Here is a 23,094-nt window from a genome sequence, read left to right on the forward strand (position 1 = left end):
GTTTTGCTTTCTTTTGTATTTGTGGGCAACTTAATTCACTTATGTTTCCTACCCAACCCCTGAAGATACTAAGTGTTTAACATCTGTTCCAAAAGTTAGGGTTGGGAGCTATCCAGAGTAAGCAACATTAACTTACAAAAGGCAGCAGGTTCTAGTTACAAAGTGAGAGCAAACTGAAGCCCAGCATCCAGGTGAACAGTGGTTTAAATCTTAAAGTAAATTAATTAATTCTCACCAGAGGAGCCTCCCCGCCTTCCTTTTTCCCTGTGGACGCTTTATTCCTGACCCTCTCTCACCACTTTCTGTATGTTTTTCTACTTTCCCGAGACTGGTTCTTTCTCCAAATTTTTCTGTTTTCACTACCCTGTCTGTATTTAATGAATGATACTCTTTTAATCTTGGTACTTGTTCTACTTTTTGACACAACATTTTATTCCCTGTTGTCCATTTTAAGATAATATTGGTTAGGCATTTAATGTGCCACATTTATAAACTAATTTTATCTCCTCTTACACCTGTCACATCAGTTGATTCTTTCCTTTCTCAGTCAATGCTCTTCAACAAAAACAATCCCTCCTCTCCACACCTTCTCCTCCAGGCTCCTATGACGACGTCTGACATTCAGCTCTCCTGGTCCACGCGGCTGCAATCACTGTTTTCCAGGCCACTGTGTTTTCCAAGAAGTCTCAGAGAGGAACACAAGGGTCTGAGGGGAGGCTGTGACACAGTTGCTCCCTGCGTCACTGCCACTGCCTGGAGTGTCACTGGGTCCCAGGATCCCGTGGGAAAGAACTCAGGACGGAAGCCGGAAGCCAAGCCATCGTGTGAGTGTCAGACCTGGAAATGAAGTGCCCCCAGTGAGAGAGCACTGGTGCCCAGAGCAAAGTTCCAGGGACCGGGAGGGAGCGCCAGGCTCTGCTGCCCTGGAGCAACACCCCCCGGCACCCAGCCCTTCCACACTTCCCCACACAGCACAACACAGCCTCTGCCAGACACACATCTTCCCAGAAGCCGTCGTTCCAAAGTCAGATTTGCCACTGTGTCATGTGTCCGAGAATAATGCCGCCACCCTTAACGTCATTCGCAGCCTATCTTAGTTTGTGATCACACAGCATCGTAAAGGTACACTGGGACGGACTGAGAGAATAGCACTGACACATATGTATTACCATATGCAAAATAGAGAGCCAGTGGGGGGGCGCAGGGCGCTCAACCCCGTCCTCTGGGACCACTTAGAGGGGTGGAATGCAGTGGGAGGGAGGGTCAGCCACATGCGCACCTGTGGCTGATTCATGTTTATGTCTGGCAGAAACCAGCACAATATTGCAAAGCAATTATCCTCCAATTAAAATAAATAATTTTTTTTGCTGCTGCTGCTAAGTTGCTTCAGTCGTGTCCCACTCTGCATGACCCCATAGACGGCAGCCCACCAGGTTCCCCCGTCCCTGGGATTCTCCAGGCAAGAACACCGGAGTGGGCTGCCATTTTCTTCTCCAAAGCACGAAAGTGAAAAGTGAAAGTGAAGTCGCTCAGTCGTCTCCGACTCTTCGTGACCCCATGGACTGTTTAGGACACCAGAAAGTACATTCGGCGCTGATGACTGCCTAGCCTGAGCCTTAGTCCCGCCTCCTAGTTTCTCACAGTGAGTGCCTGCTGCCTGGGCCCTAACCCTCAGGGACTGATCTGAAAGGGGCGTGGACTCCCCCTCCCAGGGTATTTCTCGAGTATTTGAAACCTTCTGCTCTGACTGTAAAACCGACATCTAACAGCACAATTCTCTGCACTCCAGACCAGTGTTTTGTAAGGTCTGGCTCTGAAGAAAACACCATCAATCAATCAGTCAAAATGGTAAGTGCTGATATTTTAGCAAATGCAAAAGAACAAACTTTACCTGTGCATTAAAAACCCAATTTACTTGTAAAACTATGGTAAGGACTTCCCTGGCGGTACAGTGGTTGGGACTCTATGCTTCCATCGGGGCTGCAGATTTCATCCCAGGTCGGGGAACTAAGATCCCACACCTGTGGCACAGCCAAATTAAAAAAAATAATAAATAGATAAACAGGGGGGGAATCAACTGGAGCATTTTTTAAAATAAAAAGCTATGATAGCCTGATATGAAAGGCCCCCCTCCTTTATGAGTTTAATGATGACAGTGTACTTTCAACAGGGTGAGAGAAGATAATATATCCATGTGAGACAACTCCCTTTCTTCCCTGGGAAATGTTCCAAGTGAGAGGTCATAAGACAGATGTTTTCCTCCAGATGTTTTTGGAGATGGCCAATGTACATTCAGCCCTAGTGTTAAACTGCAGACGGGGATTTAAAAACATAAAATAGCTCTTTTATGACACATTTGAATTAATTCCTTTTAGCATTTAGAATGAAGGAAGAACAGATGGCGAAGACTGAGTTAAGTGAGAGCTATGAAAGTGATCTTAAACAGAAAGAGGGTTTCCAGAAGGGGGCTTCATGAGCCATAGAGTTTAAGCAAAGTTTTCAAATGACCCATATAGTGAGGAAATCTTTATCATCACAATTAGTCCATGGACTAACAGATATGTAATAAATACCTTCCAGATTCTCATACTGTGTTAGAAAACTAAAAATGGTGAAATGTGACTGAGAGATTAGCTGAAGAAATATTGATACAATTGCATATTATTTTCTTCAAAATTTGACTCACTTTGTAATGGCTCAAAGTTTGAAATCTCCAATTATTAGTCCTCATTTATATGTAACACATAAACTTAGTATAATAATGTTATTTATGACTTCTAGGTTTTTTTTTATTGGATCTTTATTTTATTTTCATTTTTTACTTTTTGGCTGTGCCACTCAGCTTGTGGGATCTTAGTTCTCCTGAACAGGGATCGAATTTGTACCCCCTGCAGTGAAAGCGTGGAGTCTTAATGACTGGACCACTAGGGAAATCCTGAATTCTAGGTTTTAAATTACCCATTTCTTTTCTTTATATGGCATTTTTTTAATAGAAGGTGGTAGCCAATTCACATAGTTTCCACTGAAACAATGATTTCTACCTCCAGATACAGCTGACTGATTTCTTAAAAACCTATTTAAAAAATCATCTTTGCGTGTATGTACATAGTGTACCGTACCTACAGTCACATATTACTGCAATCCATACACACCAGGGTCTTGCTGAATGAGTAAGCCTGCAGCTGTTCAACTTCCAGGGCCGAGTCCGTAATTTTGGATTCTGACAATAGCTCTCATCTTATTGATAACTCCCAGTGAGCAATGACTGTTAGAGATGGTGATGGAGCCAGAGTCTGATGAAAGGGCTGGGCTGGCCTTGTGATAATAGCCGAGGCATAAAGTTTAAACCTCTTCATTGCGGGGCTGACACCAATTACATCTCAAGACAAATAGCACCCTTCACTCAAACACCTGGTACCAAATGTGGCCACTTCAAATTTCTCCCTCCCGGGAGCCTGTAATCATTTGGGGACCATCCGGACAATAGGCATTAATTGCCGCCCTCGCGTTTGATAAGCTGGACCTCTCTGAAATGGAGCAAATTATTTTTTTAAATGCTTTGGTTTATGGAGCATGATTTTTAATAGCACTTCCCTTAACTCGTGATTTGCACAGATTTTTTTTTAAAAAATGATGCCACAAGCCAAGGTGGAGATGATGCACATGAGGGACGGTTGATGCAAAATGCAGCGTGCTCTGTAATCACACCTGAATGTCCTGCATAGCTCAAAATAGAGTGATTTTTCAAAGGTGATAAAATCACTCAAAACAGGAGGAATTGCCATGTGGCACTAACATGGAGCATCTGAGCACTGAAAGATGACTCTGCATTAAAAGTATAGAGAAGTGAAGTCGCTCAGTCATGTCCAGCTCTTTGCAACCCCATGGCCTGTAGCCTATCAGGCTCCTCTGTCCATGGGGCTTTCCAGGCAAGAGTGCTGGAGTGGATTGCCATTTCCTTCTCCAGGGGATCTTCCCGACCCAGGAATCGAACCCGGGTCTCCTGCATTGCAGGCAGATGCTTTCCTGTCTGAGCCATCAGGGAGACCCCTAAAAGTGTAGAGAACCATTTTAATTCAGAATTCTGGAAGGAAAGACCAAGGTCACTTATCTCAAGGTGTATGTGAGACAAATAAACCTCTCAGATCAGACTGGTGGAGGTTGGACTCAGGTTCTGGGGGCCCATGCTCAGGGTTCTCGTCTATGAGACAGAATCCTAACAGCACTGCTTTCAAATGAGTGGATAAGTGTGAAGACCCTGATGCCACATTTGGGCCATAGGAACATCCAACCTGTATTTTATCATTAGGATTACAGATAGAAATTTGGCTCAGGTAACAGCATGCCTTTAACTGAGTGAAGCATGTTATTTGTCTCTAATGAAGAACTGAGGATTGATTTCATAGTCTTTGTTTATCAATCAAAGACCTCCTCTGTGCCACACCCTGGACTAAGCACCTGTTTCTACTCTCAACACATTTAGAGTCTAAATTCTTTTTAAGATGAGAAGTTCAGTGCCATGGACTGAAAACTGTTTCATTCCCCCCAAAGTTCACACGATGGAGCTGTAACCCAGATGCCACTATGTTTGGAGGTGGGGCCTCTGGGAGGCAATTAGGTGAGCTCATGAAGGCAGGTCCTCATGACAGGATTACCATCCTTATAAACAGAGAAAGAGAGGGAACACCTTGTAATCAGTATGGTATTGGTGTAAAAAAGGACACATAGAGCAATGGAATGGAACAGAGAGTGCATATACATACTACATATTATATTATTAGTTGACATATACAGTCAGCTACATTTGGCAAATCTGTCAAGAATACACAATGAGAAAAGGTGACTCTAATAAATGATGTCAGGAAAATTGGATATTCACATGCAAAACAATTAAAGTAAACCCTACAGCATATTGAAAAGCACAGACATCACTTTGCCAACAAAGGTGGTATAGTCAAAGCAATGATTTTTCCACATGTGTGGATGTGAGACTTGGACCATAGAGTAGGCTGAGCACTGAAGAATTGATGCTTTCAAGCTGTGGTGCTGGAGAAGACTCTTGAGAATCCCTTGGACAGCAAGGAGATCAAACCAGTCAATCCTAAAGAAAATCAATCCTGAGTATTCATCAGAAGAACTGACACTGAAGCTCAAGCTTCAATACTTTGGCCACCTGATGGGAAGAATTAACTCATTGGAAAAGACCCTGATGCTGAGAAAGATTGAGGGCAAGAGGAGAATGGGGCAACAGAGGTAAGACAGTATCACCAACTCAATGGGCATGAGTTTGAGCAAACTTTGGGAGATATCAAAGGACAGGGAAGCCTGGCATACTGCAGTTCATGGGGTTGCAAAGAGTCAGACATGACCTAGTAACTGATTAACAACAGACCCTTGTCTTATACCATACACAAAAATCAACTCAAAATAAAAGATTTAAATGTAAGATCTGAAATTGTATAACCCTTAGTAAACAACAAAAGATAAATCTTGCTATTTGTCTTCTCAATCAGTGATTTTTTGGACTCAACGCCAAAAGTACAGACAAAAGCAAAAATAAACAAGTGGGACAACATCAAGTTAAAACGCTATCTCACTTATCGTAATGTCCTCCAAGTTCATCCATGCTGTCACAAATGGCAGAATTTCCTTTGCCCAGCAAAGGAAGCAATCGACAGAGTGAATAGACCACACACAGAGTGGATGAAGATATTTACAAGTTAGGTATGAGATAAGGTGTTAATATCCAAAACATGTACGGAACTCAGTAACTCAATAGCAAAAATAATTAATAACCTGATTTTAAAATAGGTGAATGATCTGAAGGAACAATTTTGCAAAGAAAACATGTAAATGACCAACAGGTACATGAAAAGGTGCTCAGCATCACTAATCATCCCGGAAATGCAGATCAAAACCACAATGAGATGCCACCTCCCATCTGTTGGAATTACTATTATCAAACACCAAGAGGTGAAAGTCTTGGTGATGATGTGAAGAAAGGGAGCCCTTGTGCACTGTTGGTGGGAATGTAAATTGTGGGCAGCCACTATGGAAAACAGTGTGGAGGTTCCTCAGAAAATTAAAAAATAAAGCTACCACATGATCCAGAAATTCCACCTGTTGTTCTGTATTCAAAGGAAATGAAATCAGTATCTCAAAGAGATAAGGGCACTCCTGTGTTCACTGCAGTGCTATCCACAGAACTCAAGACAAGGAAAACACAAGGAATGAATGGATTAAAACTGTGATATATATACATACACAATGGAATCTTATTCAGCCTTAAAAGAAAGGAAATCGTGCCATTCGTGATAACATGAATGCACCTGGAGGACATTCCGATAAGTGAAATGAGCCATGCACAGATAGACAAATTCTGCATGGTCTTAAGTATTTGTGGAATCTAAAAAACTTGAACCCATAGTAACAGAGAGTAACAGAGCTACCAGAGGCTGGGGTTGGGGAAATGGAGAGATGTTGGTCAAAGGGCCTATTTAGTTATATGATGAGGAACTCTGGAGGCCTAGTGTACAGCCTGGGGACTAGAGCTAATATACAGTTAATATACAGCTGAACAGTGCCAGCACAGGAGATCCCGAGAGTTCTCACCCCAGGAGAGAAAACAAGGTAACTACTTGAGGTGATGAATATGTTAATTAACTTGATGGTGCAATCATTCTACAATGTATACATCAAAATGTCATGTTGTGCACCTTATATATGCACAGTCATACCAATAAATCTGGGGGGGGGGGCAGAATTATCAGGCACAAAAGGAACAAGGATAAAGAGATGAAAGAGAAGAACAGATTCAGAAATGTCAGAGATGAAGCCATTAGCAAATAAGAACACTGAAGTAGCTATTTTAAATGTTTCTTATATTCAACAATCTAGAGGGAAACAGGAACATAATTTAGTGAGAAAAGGTAGAGATACAAAAGTCCCATGTAGGATTTCTGGTGGTCAGAAAACACCAAATCTAAAACAAAATATACACCAGGTGGATATAAAGGATACCACTGTGATCATTTCTCAGTGTATCATTCTAACCATTAAATACATGTCATTGGACCATTTTTGTCCATAAACACAAAAACTCTCCAGTGACTCCACAAACAAACAAAAAAGCACGCTATTAATGATACTTTCCTGGTGGCTCAGAGGTTAAAGCATCTGCCTGGAATGCAAGAGACCCGGGTTTGATCGCTGGGTCGGGAAGATCCCCTGGAGAAGGAAATGGCACCCCACTCCAGTACTCTCGCCTGCAGAATCCCATGGAGGGAGGAGCCTGGTAGGCTATAGTCCATGGGGTCGCGAAGAGTCGGACACGACTGAGCAACTTCGCTTCACTTTTCTTCACTTCACTTCAATGATACTTTCAGGCTAGACCTTTGGACCCACTCCTGTGCCAGGAACCCTAGTCACCCTCCAAGTTCACGGATAGGGATGCTACAAAGATCGAGACACACTTGCCGATGCATGTCAGAATCCACGAGTTTAATTAAAGTTATGATGTGAGCAAAGAGTGTCCATTAGACAAGAAGAATTTGGTTTTGGCAAGTGATATTTGCATCAGTTTGCTTAATTAGATCAGTACTTTTAAAACAATTTGTAAAGAGTAGGATTAAAAGCCTGAGTTTCAAAGAATTTAACAGAAGCCACAATCAGGGCCTCCAAGAAATCATCTGCGAGAAATTGTAGGTGGAAAATAGCAATTGGCAGAAAAAAGTTTAATGGAGACCATGTCTATCCATTGAATAGCCATGTCTAATACGGCTTGGCTTGAATCTCGGATAACTTAACCTTCACCAAATTTCTCAAAGTGGAAGCAAACTGCCCCTCTTCTTTATTTCAGAACTAGATTTCAAATAAAAATTAATCCCAAGTACAAAAATATTGTCATTTTGGCTTTGAGAGGGAAGCAACAGAGAGGCTGGTAAAGCTGAGTCCCGCCCTGCTTCTCATCCTCACACTTTAGAGAAGTCAACACAGGACTTTCCTGTGGTCCACTGGTTAAGAGCCTACCTTGCAATGCAGGGGATGCCAGCTCTATTCCTGGTCGGGAAACTAAGATCCCACTTACCCTAGAGCAACTAAGCCCGTGTGCCACACCTCCTGAGCCCACACCACAACTAGAAAGCCCATGTGCCGCAATGAAAGATCCAGCGTGACACAGCTAATACCTGACAGCCAAATAAATAAATAAATATTTTTTAAATTCAGTTCAGTCATTCAGTTGTGTCCAACTCTTGCAACAACATGGACTGCAGCACGCCAGGCTTCCCTGTCCATCACCAACTCCTGGAGTTCAAATTCATGTCCATTGAGTTGGTAATAAAGTACTTTTTTAAATACTTTATTTTAAAAAATCAACACAATCCCTCGATATATGGAATCAGTCAAAAGCTACACTGATCAGGGAACTATTTGCGGTTAAAGTTATAATTCCAAAGTCCACCAAAAGTGATTTATTCAATTAACTAGCTTAATCAGTAACCTTGACCATTCCTCTTCCTAAAAGAGAAAAGAAATATTTGCAGGGAAAATAATTCTGTGGAGGAGGTGATTTTTTTAAATTTTACTTGGAAATAAAGAATATTCTCTGGTTTGTACCAAAACTTGTTTCAGAGGCTTTCAGAAAATGGGGAAGCAGCCTTACCATTTCAAGCAGCTTCTTACCTCACCTTCCTCTCATGCATCACACAGGGTTTTACTGATTTACTGATGAACATTGTTCATAAGACCCTGAGATGCTCCCAAATCCTGGTGTCTCTCCTGATTCAGAGCAAGACTGAAAGGGCTCAGTCAGCATAACGCATCGCCATTAAAAAATAATAATAATGTGCACGTCTCTGCTTTTTCCTGCTGCTGTTCCCTTGCTCACTGCCTCCCAGATGATAGATCCAAAGAGTAGCCACTGTAGACCCTGACACAGAAGATCTCTTCCTCCAAGTGTCAAGTGTAAAACCAATGAACTATTAATATAATGAGGAACCTTAAATCAAAACTGAAACCCACTCATGTCTCCCGAGATGAGGACTGGAGCAAACCCTCCAATGCCCACCACTTTCCAGGACTATAAAGCTGTTTGGGGGGCACATTCTTTATGCCCACCTAGTCTCTTTAGAATAAAAGCCCCTTGTGGGCTCCTCCTGGTGTATGGGGCAGCAGGGGATGCAGAGTCATCTTGCTCACCATTGTTCCTTGTGAACAGCCCGGCCCAAGGCTGCTGTGTGGTTGTTAGTCTCATAAGAGCCCACAGGACATGCACGTCTTATGAGTCACATTGAAGACAATTTTCCAGGCAAATGAATGTGAGGTCCAAATGTATTTATTAACCACATGGAAATGTCAGACAGGAAAAGGCATTTAAGATCATATTTTTGAATATGTCTACACTTTACATCTTGGCTGAATATCTCTACTGGAATAATTGATTGACATTTTTACCTGAATAAGCCCAATTCCCACTCCTGATCCAGACACCCCTCCTCCCTGAGTTTTCCTCATTCCAGGAAAAGCAATTCCACTGTCCTAAACCTTTCCTGTCATCTTTGTTTTATCTCCCTTAAACCTCAACCCAAGGCATCAGCAAACCCCACTGGCTCTGCCTCCCTCCTCCAACCTGACTGCTCCCCCACCCTGCCTGCTCCCCCACCCCCACCAAGAGGAGCCATGGTCTCTACCTCCAGCAACGAGGATGCTGTTAACAGGAAGTTAACATCTTACAAGTTCCCAAGTCTTATGTTGCAGCCGCACTAGCCTCCTGGAGGGAATTCATCTCCCCAGTGCCCCCTGATCCCACCCTCCTCTCCTTGGCAGGAGAGAGCTGGGGCCACTGGGGTAAAGAACTTACTGCAGGTACAGGGACGTCTGGGAGTGAGAGCTTGCTGACATGTTTGAGAAATTAAAAGTAAAACTACCACCTGATCAGCAAGTCCACTTCTGGATATTTATCTAAAGGGAACAAAATCACTACATTGAAGAGATGCCCATGTTTATCACAGCAATATTTATATAGCCAAGGCATGGAAACAGCATCAGGGTCCACAGATGAATGAATGGATAAAGGAAATGTGATCCGTGTAAGCAATGGAATATTACTCAGCCATCAAAAAGAAGAAAATCCTGCCAACATGATTGGATCTTGAGGACATCAGGTGAAGTGAAATAAATCAGAAGAAAAATACCACATTATTTTTCTCATATGTGGAATCTAAGAGGTCAGATTTGTGATAACCATAGGTGGGATGTGAGTTTTGAATGAAGGTGTTCAAAAGGCATCAACTTGCAAGGTAATTATAAGATAAAAAGATAGTGAAGGACCAAGAAGCCTGGCATGCTGCAGTTACTGGGGTTGCAAAGAGTGAACAGGACTCAGTGACTGAACAAGGTAAATAAGTCCTCAAGAGGTAATATACAACATGAGGACCATGGTTAACACTGCTATGTGGGTACATCTGAATGCCTCTAAGAGAATAAATCCTAAAAGTTACCAGCACAAGAGGAAAACATCTCTGGGAAACTATATGAGGTAATGGATGTTCTCCAGGGCTGTTGTGGTCATCATTGCACTATACTATGTCAAGCCATTATGCTCTGCACCTTAAACTTATACAGTGCTGCATGTCAGTTATAGCTCAATAAAATTAAATCTTAAAAGACATGGCTAGAAACTTGGTAAATTAGGGGAGAGAGAGAAGTCAGAGAATAGAGGAGGGCAATCATACTGGACATGTTCCTTCTAAGGAACTGGAGCATGACTGAAAGTTTGAGCAGAGAGACATTGGATCTGATTGTCATTTGGTTGCAGGAGTCACTCTGGCTGCGGTCGGTAGAGCCCACCCAGGGGGCAGAGGTAGGTGGGAGGCTAGAGAGCAGTGACAGTGCCTGGACCAAGTGATGGGACGTGGTGCCTCTGAAGGCAACACTGACCAGCTTCAAGGATGGTTCGGATATTGAGATGTAAGAGCAGAGGGCAGTGAAGCATGACCCCCGATACTGACCCTGAGAAACTAGGAGAGTGATCACTCACTGGTGTAGGAATCAAACGAGGACAAAATTTTGGAGAGAACAATTAGAAATCAGAAGCTCAGTGTTGGACCTGCTAACTGTAGATATCTTTCATCATTGTCATCCAAATAGAAATATCACAATGGATGCTGGGTGCATGAACCTAGAGTTTAGGGGAAGGGTTCAGGTTGTAAACATAAACTTAGGAGCCAAGGATCTATAGATGATATTTCAAGCCATGAGATGGGACGAGATCCTCGAAAGATTTAAGGTCGATGAAAAAGATAGTGATCACCAGTGCTGTTTTTCTGATAGAAATATGAAGGACCGGGAATAGACCATTGCAGTTGTTCAGATGGAGGTCATCTGTGTGGTTCTGTGTAGCTGTCAAGAAATAGAAAACCAGCATGAGGGTCCCCAGGGGTGAGGATGGAGCCTCAGGGATGAGGAAGAAGAGGGCAGGGTCAGTACCTGGCGGGCACTCCAGTTTCCAGCCTTAGGGCATGTTGTGGAAGGGAAGAACTGACCCAGAGGGATGACATGACTGGAATTCCACTTTGGAACAACATCCTGGTGACAATACAGAATTGGAAAGCTGCAGTATGGATAACAAATGTTTACAGACCAATACCTGGAAGTTATTAACACTTGTGAGTATATTTAAATAAATCAGAGAATGTCACTTTCTAAGTCCTGGTTTTATTCCACTTGCTTCCCACACTGATTCCTTCTTAGTTAGCATTTCATTCCAGACAAAAATAAATTGCCGCAGAACTACAAATGTGCCCAAGATCAAGCAGGATGACTTTGTGTTCACAGAGTCCAAATTTTATTCATCTCCAGAAAAATATATTCCCAAAGCATCTGATCATTTTGATCAACTTGGGAAAATATTGACTCTATTTCTCAAAGAGCAAGCCAAGGATAAATTTTGTCCTTAAGGTAAAAAATAAAATCTGAATTTTTAATCTCAGATCAGTTTGTCCCTGTGCATACACAAATGTTTCTTTCCTTTCTAAATAGAATACCATTTCACTGAGACTCACAGTGGTCTTAAGAACTGCTGTTAATTCTAAACTACTAAAGCAATTAATAATTACTTATATTAGGGCTATAAAAATGTGGCAAAATCTTTATGAAATCTTAACAAAACTTAATAATGTCCTTATTCAACTCACAGAACAACCATCAGCTTTGCTCACAAAGCAATTTAATAGATATTATTTCATCCTCAAAATTACTTTGTGAAGAAGATAGTTGACCTTTTCCTTTATTTTCAGGGACAGTGAGAGGAAGCGGAAGCAATTCTCCACGTAATGGATTTGCCCCAAAGATTTATTTGCTGAAAATTGTGCTTCTTGAATTTCAAGATGTAGAGCGTCAATAACAGCAACTTAGCCAGGCACCAGCGCAAAGCCACACAAGGAAGAAGGAGAGATGCTGAAATGTATCAGGGCCACCCCCAAACAGGCTAAACCCTCCCTCCACAAAAGCCTGTACTTTCACTGAAGGGTTTTATCCTGCATTTGGATCACCATCTCTGTGGTCCATCCAGTCACCCCCTCCGGTTCCTGACACATGCCGGGTTGACATAAGAACACACGGAGACCGTCCCTCCTCAGTGAGAAAAGAGAATCTGGCTAGACCCACTTGTTCCATTGATTAAAGAAGATAGTCAATGGGCCAAAGAGCAGAAATTTGAAGGTGCAGATGCACGTGCTTTGCAGAGAAGATAAGGCAGCTTGTGAAATTGTGAAAAACACCCACTCCATCATCATGGATACATATGGTTACGTGAGGCACCTGAGATCAGGTAGGATGATGTCATGGTTACAAGAAGCGTCTGAGACCAAGTGGGAAGAGATCATGGTTATGTAACCCAGATCTCATTTGTTTCCAAGAAAGAATCTTCCCAAAGCATCTCACAGTTTTGATTAGCTTCAGAAAGTACTGCTCACTTTTCTTAAAGAGAAGTCCTTTCTTTTTTGTCCCCTCTGGCAGCTTCTCATTTACCTCAGATGAAGTTGCCCATATTTAGCAAATAATGATACAGGACACCAGTTCAATATGAATTTCAGATAATCAATAAATTTTTTTTAGTATATCTCAGATACTTTATGGAACATACTGAATTTAACAAAATGATTCTTTGTTTATCTGAAATTCATGTTTGATCGGACCTCTTGCCCTTGACGGCTTCCCTGGCAACTCAGAGGGTAAAGAATCTGCCTGCAGTGTAGGAAGGTCCCCTGGAGAAGGGAATGGCAACCCACTCTAGTATTCCTGCCTGGAGAATCCTATGAACAGAAGAACCTGGTGGGCTATCGTCCATGGGATCACAAGGAGTCAGGCATGACTGAGCACAAGCATTAGACAGTCACTTGTCCTTGATCTGGTAACGCAGAGTCCCAAAGGAACTAAATGAGAGCTCACCCAGGGGTTGGATAACCCAAGCCCTGAACGCACCCAGACAAAGCTCCCCAGTCTGCAACCCAGCTGAAAGGCCTACCCGAGAAATACTTGAGTGAATTAGTACACGTATCAAACCTAGAAATCAGAGAGCATTTTTATATGTCTTGTCTTTTCTCACAGCCCCTTTCTTCTTCCTATCCTGCTGTCCCAGAAGAAAACATCGTTACTCTTCAGGCACCTGCCTCCTGGTTTATTGTGTTTCGAGCCTTTGGGGGCAGGAACTGCTTGGCGACCAGAAGGTCTTCTGTCTGCTGCACACCAGAAGCCCCAAGTCAAGAGGGTGTTACATTTTACAAGATGCAGAGGCACTCACCTTAGGAAACAGTCCCCAATCCCTGAAGGGCTGTGAGCAGGTTAAATTTCCTATTATCTCCATGTATAGATCTGGAAAGTGGGCAGCAACCTTGAAATCAGGGTTTCTGAAATTCTGCTGAATGACCACCACTTCCTTCCCGTCCCTTCCCCAGCTTGTTCACATGGCCTAATTCTAGTTCTTCATTGTTTGAAGGTACAATAATCCATGACTGAGATCTATTTCTGGACTTTCCAGCATTAGATTCACCTTGAAAAATCAGTAATTTTGCATATTATAATTCCTCCATCTTTCCTCTCACCCCTCCCTAATTTTGGTTAAATAAACCATTATCTTATGTCCATTCAGTTCAGTCGCTCAGTCGTGTCCGACTCTTTGCGACCCCATGGGCTGTATTTCTTTTAAATAGTTTTATGCTTAAGTCTGTTGTTTGATTAATGAGCTTTAAACACTAACTTTTGTCTCGCCTTTTTGGGGCCCTTATTGGTTCATATAAATTTTAGAATCAATGTTCCTGGTGTCCTCAGGTATCTGCTGGGATTTTATTTGAAACTGAATAGAATGCATAAATTAATTTGGAAAAACTAACATTTCTACCATTATTAATTATCCTATACACGAGTATACTATAAATCTCTTCTGAGTCTTTCTAAAGTGTTTTAAGATAGTTTTCAATTTTCCCCCGAAGACATGATTTGTTCTTTGCTAGGTAATTTTCCATAAACTCCATAGTTTTCTTGCTATTTTAATTGAAAGCACCTCAGTTCCTCTTCTAGTTGATCAATAGTGGTATGGAAGATCATGATAGAATTTTGTATGTTCATTTGTGTCTGGAAATCTGGCTCAATTTTATACTTGATTTTCCTAAGTAGATCAAGTCAGCAGCAAATAATGGCCATTTTCTCACTTCCTTCCAATCTTTTTATAGCTTGTTTCTTTTCTTGGCCCAATCTTCTGGGAACTCGGTAAACAGTAACAGTAATAAAAAGGTTAAGAACGAAAAAAAAAGGAAGAGAAAGCTGAGAAGAAGAAAGAAGAGTGCAGGACACGCTCTGCTCCAGACACTAATCTCAGCACTTTCCTTAAATTAACAAGCTTGGCTTTCCAAACCTGGAGATGAAGGTACCACTCTGATTTCCAGTTTAAACAGGAAGAAAATGAGATGCAGAGAATCAGGGAGCTTGCCCCAGGTCTGGTGCTGGCAAGTCCCTTCTCTGGGGACAGATGGCATTGTTATTTTGCTTCCAACATTGAGGAGCCCTTGGACTTTTTAAATTAAGGGTGATTTCTTGTGTATTTGAATGCTCTTTGTGTTGATTTTTTAAAGAATCTTGTCTTCAGAGTTCTTTTTTGCTCCACATCATTCAATTTGTGTCCAAACTTTTAAAATTGTTATTGCTCATGTTAGTGTGTTTATTAACATCTGTCCTCCATGACCATAACTGCAAGATCAAAAGTGTCAAATTCTTCTGACTTATACATGGAATTCCCATTTCTAGTATTTCTTTTTAAGTTCCCATTCTCTCCCAAACTCTCCCAGCTCATTCCATATTTTCTTCCACTGTTTCAGCATCTCATCTTACTAAATAAGGACAAACATAATTTTTCTATGTTACAGAGATCTATCAAGTATTTATACTTTAGCAGCTTTCTTTCATACATGTTCCTGAAATGGTTTTTGTTTTGTAAATTTATACTTTTTTGTCCTTTGGTATCTAAGTCTCAGGCTAGGTTATTGTCCAGTTTTTGTTCAGTTTATGGGATACATTACTCCTAGCCAAGCTGTTTGCTTTGAGAGGAAAAATAAGAGAGTGGCCTCAGGCAACAGGAAGCCTCAGTTAGAGGACCTGCCCTTTCCCCTACCCACCCACCATGGTGACAGTAGGCTGCTTACCCCAGGGAAGTCCCACGTGCCTCGATGCATAGGCCTTGAACTTGACACGTATAAATGCCTAATGCATGCACTGTGAAAGCTGATTGACCCCTCAGAACCTTATAAAAGAACCTTATAAAGACATCTTTGGGGTCTCTGACTTCCCAGGCCCCCTCCACTTTGGGTGGTGCAGGGGGGTCATGAAACCAGCAGATTCCAGGGACCCCGACACTGCTGGTCCATGGAAGGAGTCATGGATTATATCCGTCGGATTTGTGCCACCACTTGCCAGAAAATGTGTCCTGACACGAACTTTCAGAAATATGTTTCCACTCCCTGTGTCTCTCTTCATTCTGCCCGAGCTTTTGGCAGATGTTTTCATCACTTAGGACTTAAGGTTATGAAAAATGAGATTTTCCGCTTTGTTTACAACTTTTTCTTGCTTCTATTAGTTTGGGGGCCATAACTAGCTTTGCTCTGCTATTTCCAATAAGAATGTCTCGAAATATCCCCCTCCCTGTCCATTCTTCGTGCCTCCTGCTGTCACGGAGTTTTAGCCACAGTCCCAACAAATGAGCACCCACGTACCCCCAACTAACTGTCCCCCCACAACAGAGCGGGCTTTTCTTAAAATGCTAGATAGATTCCATCACTCCCCAGATTAAACCCTTTCACCTGCTCTTGCTTCTACCTAAAACACTGCCTTCTCCCCCAGCTCAGGGCTCTTCCCTCCTACCGTCACCACTTCCTCTTCCCATTGCACAGGACCTCCCACCCCCTTCCTAAGCCTGCTGACCCTCATCATGCCCTCCCTTTGGTCTGAGACAGCTTCCCTGCCCCCTTTCACCAGACAGACCCCTGCACATAAACTTCAGATTTCACAAGCGGCGCTTCCTCCAGGAAGTCTTCCCTGTCTGTTCCCTGGTCTGAGTGTGACTATCTTATGACTGTCTTGACAACCTTCTCCCCAGGGCCTACAGGAGAGACTGGCTAGTTGTGAGTAAATGCTGATTAGTAAATGCTGATTAGTAAATGCTGATTAAGATGGAATGAGCAGGCAATACACCAAGCCCTGAAGACACAGACGAACATAGATTAAACTTTCCTCAAGGGGCTCACATTCTAGTGATTCTAAATATAGATTACACTGCATCTGATACAGAATACTGTGGCAAAGACCAAAATGCATTTTCTTTTTATGGCAGTTACCTCTGACCTATATGGCTTCCCTGGTGGCTCAGATGGTAAAGAATCTGCCTGCAATACAGGGGATCCCTGGGTTGGGAAGATCCCCTGGAGGAAGGCATGGCAACCCATTCTGGTATTCTTACCTGGAAAATCCCATAGACAGAAGAGTCTGACAGGCTGCAGTCCATGGGGTTGCAAAGAATTGGACACGACTGAGTGACTAACACTTTCACTTTTTCAACGTAATAAAGGAAAATATTTTTTAATACTTTTATTGGAAAAGCAAAAATAATAAAGCCCAGTAAATTTAAATAGGAATGTATTATTTCAGACTAATTGAGAATTGAGAGCCAACAGCTGACGTCCTCCCAAAAGTCAGCCTCCAGAGCTCCAGAGCTCTGTCCCTCCCGAGTGTTTCCACTCCATCTCCGGCAGAATGCTATAATGCACTGACTCTGACTCTGTTCCTTGCCATCCTTTTAATGAATGTATTGTTTTCAACTGTGTTTAATGGCAGACTCGCATTCCATCATGGAGGCTTATTTAGGAGAATTTTAAAAGCTAAGGTTGGGACACGCCTGGCAGTCCAGTGCTAAGACTCCGCACTCTCAATACAGGGCCCTGATCCCTGATCAGGGAACTAGACCCACACACCACAGCTAAAATATCTTGTATGCTTCAACTAAGAGCCAGCGCAGACAAATAAATATATATTTTTTAATTCTTAAAAAGACTCTCAGGTCAACTATCATTGAAAGGGTCCCAAGATGATGCCCCCTTACAGCGTCAGACAAATATCTGTGAAAATTGCCTTCTACAACATTGTCTGAGGTCTAGGCTCTGAATATGAGGCTCTGAAGGGTCAATTTGTTGAGATCCTTCTTAACCGTGCAAGTATAGGTTCACTATTTGACTCAGAACATGGACTAACCTCAGAAAAAAAGAGGAACCCAAACACTTATCTCCAATGGCATCTGCCCCATCACAGTTTCTTTCAACTTCCCATAAAATAACTACAGAAAAAAATATATATATATATATACACACAAATATATGTATGGCTTCCCAGGTGACGCTGGCAGTAAAGAATCTACCTACCAATGCAGGAGATGCGGGTTGGGAAGATTCACAGAGGAAGGAATGGGAACGCGCTCCAATATTGTTACCGGGGAGGCCCCATGGACAGAGGAGCCTGGTGGTCTACAGTCCACTGGGTTTCAAAGAGTCAGACATGGCCGAGTGACTGAGCAGGCACTCCTGTGCACACACACACCCACCCACACACTAACTAATGCTATTTCCAAAATCAAGTGCCAGAATCTTAGAAGACGTCTCATGAAAAAGACTTATTTTTCCACTTTGAAAGTAAGGTTGATGAAAGTGAATTGAAAGCACATACACGTGAACACACAACTCAACACAAAGGCTTCTGGATAGAGGACTATTTGCAGGCACATCGAAACCTCTTTTCTCCCCAAGACCACACCACTGGAGGGTCCCTGAATTTGTGATAACGAAAAAACTCTCTATACATCTATGTAGGGAGATACTGATTACAGAAAGATATGCACTTTGTTTTTAAAAAATAATGTTATAACCCCAAGTACTATTATTATCTGTCTTATCTGGTAAGGACAGGCTTGCAACCCAGCAACTCCACTCCTATACACACACCGAAGAGAAATGAAAACACATATACACAAAAACACTTGTACATAAATGTTCATGACAGCATTATCTAAAATGGCCAAAAAGCGTAAAGCTCAATGTCTATCAATAGATGAAAGGAAATCAAGATGCATTTTTTCCTACAATGAAATATTACTCAGCCATAAAAAAGAATGAAGCATTCATACATGCTACAACATGGGTAAGTCTTGCAAACATTATGCTGAGTGAGAGAAACCAGATATAAAAGGTCATATATTACATGATTCCATTCTTGCCCAGTGTTCAGAACAGGGAAATCTGTAGGGACAGAAACTAAGTTGTAGGTCACCAGAGACTGAGGGCAGGGAGAACACAGAGTGGCTACAGTTAGGCACAGGGTGTTTTTAGGGGTTGCTAGAAATGTTCTGCAGTTAAACAGTCTTAGATTATTTTAAAAGAAATTGGATATTCAGAAAAAAATATTGTTATTGATCCAAAGTCACACATCTTTGTGTGATGTGTGGTGGCAGAGCCAAAACTATGAAATAAATGTTTATTCTTACTATGACTAAAAATGGCTGCAAACATTGCTTATTCTAGATCATTCTATTGTTTTATTCTTTATCATTCTATAGTAAATCTAAGTGGCACTTTAAATAGTCTTAGATAATGCTGTGCAACTTAGATGACTGTGCAACTTTGTGAATGTACTAAAAATCACTGATTTGCACAGAATGAATATTTTGATAAAAGAAAAGGCTTAGAAAGTATATTCTTGATGTGTTCTTGAGAGGAAAAAAAATGGAAACATATTTCAACCAGTCAAGATACACTTAATTAGGAAAAATGCTGATCTAAGAAAAACAGTATTGAAGGCATATTAAAATGGAAACTGACAAATATGCAAAAGCCCAAAGGAAAGCAAGGAAGGAATAACAAAGGAATAGAAAACATAGAAGATTAAATAATACATTATTAATAGTGATGTGGTTATAATTGCATTTAAAGTTACTGGATTAAGCATTGCAACAAAAAGGCAGAAATTGTCAGACAACAAAAATAGCAAGACCAATTATATATCTCAAGAAGCATCTATTAAAATAAAGACCCAGTCAGGTTAAATGTCAAGGGATAAAAAAAGACATCCCATATAAACAATAAGTATAAGAAAGTTGAAATGACTATATATTAACACCAGATTAAACAGACTTCAAAAGACAGAAAGTATTGACAGAGATGCTCATGTTCAGTCGTGTACAACTCCCTGTGACCCCCATGGACCATGGCCCACCAGGCTTCTCTGTCCTTGGGATTCTCCAGGCAAGAATACTGGAGTGGGTTGCCATGCCTTCCTCCCGGGGATCTTCCCAACCCAGGGACTGAACCTGAGTCTCTTACAGCTCCTGCATTGGCAGGCAGGTTCTTTATTAGCTCCACCTGGGAAGCCATCCTATATATAACTATACTTAACATGTTTAGTACTCTTCTCTTGCAAATTGATAAAAACAGTTAGACAAAATGTAGGTACACAGGTGACTGAAGATTATACCAACCATATGTTCTGACTGATATTTATAGCACAATTATGGAATACACATTCCTTTTAAGTGCACACAGTACGTGAAAAAAATAGACCATATGTAGGGCCATAAAACAAGTCTAAACAGATTTAAAAGGTTTAAAGTCCCAAAGAGAATGTTGTGTGACCACAGTGGAATATAATTGGAAATCAATAAGATAATTAGGAAATCTTCACATTTTTAGCAGTTAAACAGCACATTGATCAAAGAAGAAATCATAAAGGAAATTAGAAAATCAGAATTAAAAATATAACATAAAAATTGGTGAGATGCAACTAAAGTGTTTTGAGAGAAATTTATAGCTTTACATGCCTATATTAAAAAGAAGAAACTTCTAAATCAGTGACTAAGTTTCCACTTTATGAATTTAAAAAATAAAAGTAAGCCCAGTGTAAATAAGAAAAATGAAGTAAATGAAGAACAGAAATCAATAAATTTTTTTAAAGAGAGAAAATTAGCAAAGTTAAAAGATGGTTCTTTGGAAAGACCAGGAAAATTGATACACTAGATTGAAAAAAGAAAAAAAAAAAGAAAGAATAAAAGTTATAATCATCACAATGGAAAAAGAGGTTGATATACTTACTACAAACATTAAACAATAATAACATTGTGAACAAGTTTATGCCACTAAATATGAAAATATAGATTAAACAGAAAATTTCTTTGAAAAATACATTCTCTAAAAACTGACAAAAAATGAAACAGAAAATCTGAATAACTCAGTGGCAGAAGAGAGATAACACGTCTGTGACCATGTTCTATGTGACAAAAGTCTCAGAGCCTTGCCATGCGGACAGATTTTTCTAAAGAGACTTTGGGCCCTCCTCAGATGACCTTGCTTCCGCCTCCCGTTCAGGAAAGACACACAATCAGATCTGCACCAGCTCTAGGCACCTCATTGTTCAGACAGAATTCTCACCTCTCAACAAAAAGTGAGGCTTTTCTCCTGGCTGCTACTCGGGGGGAAAAAATGTTCACTGACTGGGAGATACATGGATCCTGGGATCAAATCAGACTTTCAAACACCTAAAAGCATCCTTATCAAAATATTAGTAGCAGACACAGGTAATTCTGTGGCGGTCCAATGGTTAGGGGGAAGCCCAGTGGTAAAGAATCTGCCTGCAGCGCAGGAGACCTGGGTGCAATCCCTGGGTTGGGAAGATCCCCTAGAGGAGGGCATGGAAACCCACTCCAGTATTCTTGCCTGGGGAATTCCATGGACAGAGGAGCCTGGCGGTCACAAAGAGTCAGCCACGACTGAGCATGCACACTTTTTTATTGGGCAACCATTAATCTACTGTTCTCCATAACAAATGGAAAAAAAAAAAAGAATGAATTAAGGTTTACTAGTAATGAAAGTGAGTGATCATACCCCACAGTGCTCTTTACCAACTAGTTTTGTGAGTCACTATTTTAGATAAACAGCAGTCACGTCACACCTTTCCTTCCATAGGAGACAGAAGATATTTTTATTATAAACTTTATGTGGATTATGGGACAGCTATTTACCATGAGAGTCAAAAATTAATACATAAAACTCATAAGAGCATTGATGATATCAGAAAACTACATGAATTGTCTACAAATAAAGAGACATTTAACCTCACTCCTTTAGCAGGAATGCTTTGAATGTCTGTTTTTCATGCAACAGAGCACCACTTCAGGGCAGCTAGCGATAGAAAAACACTTTTAAAGAAGTCAAGACAGTATTTGTCCCATGAGGTTCTTAAATTTAGGTGAGTGGCCAAAATACAAATCCGTGAGACTCCCAAGGACACGTGTTAAGAGGCCCGTGACCGGGAGGTCATAAGGGTCTCTGTTTCCAGCACCAGTCCTGGGGGAGGTGGGAGGAGGGTGCCAGCCCGGTGCGGCTCCTGGGGGCAATGACTCGGGCACTGTCTCAGGACTTTAGGAAGCCTGTGGCTGATGTGCTGGTGAGTAACACAGTGCAGTTCCCGAGAGGGGAGTGACTCACTGGCGTTTGGAAAAATATATTTCCTAATTTAATAAGAGTAGCCACATTTTGGACCTGCTCTCCCATCCCCAGCGCCCAGTGTGGATTGGGTAATGAGCTTGAGTACATGCTTTTATGGACACATCAAGCAATTTTCTTCCAGGTTCAGTTACCAAGTGTAAACAGCACAAGGTGAGACAGAACAAGGTAGTGACTATTACGTTCCCTTTAAAACTCAGCACAAACTAGTCAAACACCACACAGCATAGCCCACCAATCATCAATCATCTTACACTACAAAGAAAGACCTTTTTTTTTTTTTCACCCATGCAATAAAAATTTTAAATGTCCCAATAAACTTAGGTCAGAAAGAAATTTAAAGGCAGAAAAAGAAAGATTCTTAACAAGGAAACCACAGCTACATTTCCATCTAAATTCTGAAGGAAAAAGTCAGAGTATCAGTCTTTTTAAAACTGTTTAAAAAATCTTACTTGTGAAAGCAGGTGGAAAGGCAGCTCCAAACCAGCTGAGGAGAAACGAAGTTGACAACTTTGAAGGACTCACCTCTGGATCCTTGACGCACACACAGAACACAAAAAAAGGGGAAAAACTTTCCACAAACTTTGAAGTCACGTGACTCCAACTTCAGTCCTGCAGCAACTTCTCCTTTTTCCCTGTTTGTTCGTATTCAAAACCTCCATGCTAATGTACACAGATTTATTTATCATGGGCGGGTAGTTTGCATTCAGTTCTTCATGAGACACAGTCAGAAAGTAAGTAACATGCTTTGGTGAAAAGCTGGACATCTTTCATTAATTACTGTAAAAGTTCTAAGTGACTATTATATTATTTTATAGAGCAGTGAAGACATTCAATTGCTCTTTATATCTGTGCCATTAGAATCACCTATTTCATCAGAAGGTGTTATTGGTCAATAGTATAAACAGCAAATGAAAATCCAGAGAGTGGGATGTCAGTAAGCACCCATGGTACCCCTTCCCCAGCTTCAGAGTAGAGACTTCTTGGGGGAGGGAAGGGCAGCAAAGAC

The 23,094-nt window shown here is 41.4% G+C and overlaps 1 protein-coding gene across 2 annotated transcripts in view; it reads right to left on the minus strand.

Annotated features, from left to right (window-relative positions):
- ST18 (ST18 C2H2C-type zinc finger transcription factor) overlaps positions 1–22,633 on the minus strand; it is a 262,346-nt gene extending 239,713 nt beyond the window's left edge. For both annotated transcript variants that reach the window (XM_060393402.1, XM_060393403.1), the window contains exon 1: positions 22,538–22,633. The gene's annotated coding sequence lies outside the window, so the exon portion shown is untranslated. The remainder of the gene's footprint in view (positions 1–22,537) is intronic.
- Between the last annotated feature and the right edge of the window lie 461 nt (positions 22,634–23,094).

This window comes from Ovis aries, chromosome 9 (genome assembly GCF_016772045.2).
Source record: "Ovis aries strain OAR_USU_Benz2616 breed Rambouillet chromosome 9, ARS-UI_Ramb_v3.0, whole genome shotgun sequence".
NCBI classification, from domain to species: domain Eukaryota; kingdom Metazoa; phylum Chordata; class Mammalia; order Artiodactyla; family Bovidae; genus Ovis; species Ovis aries.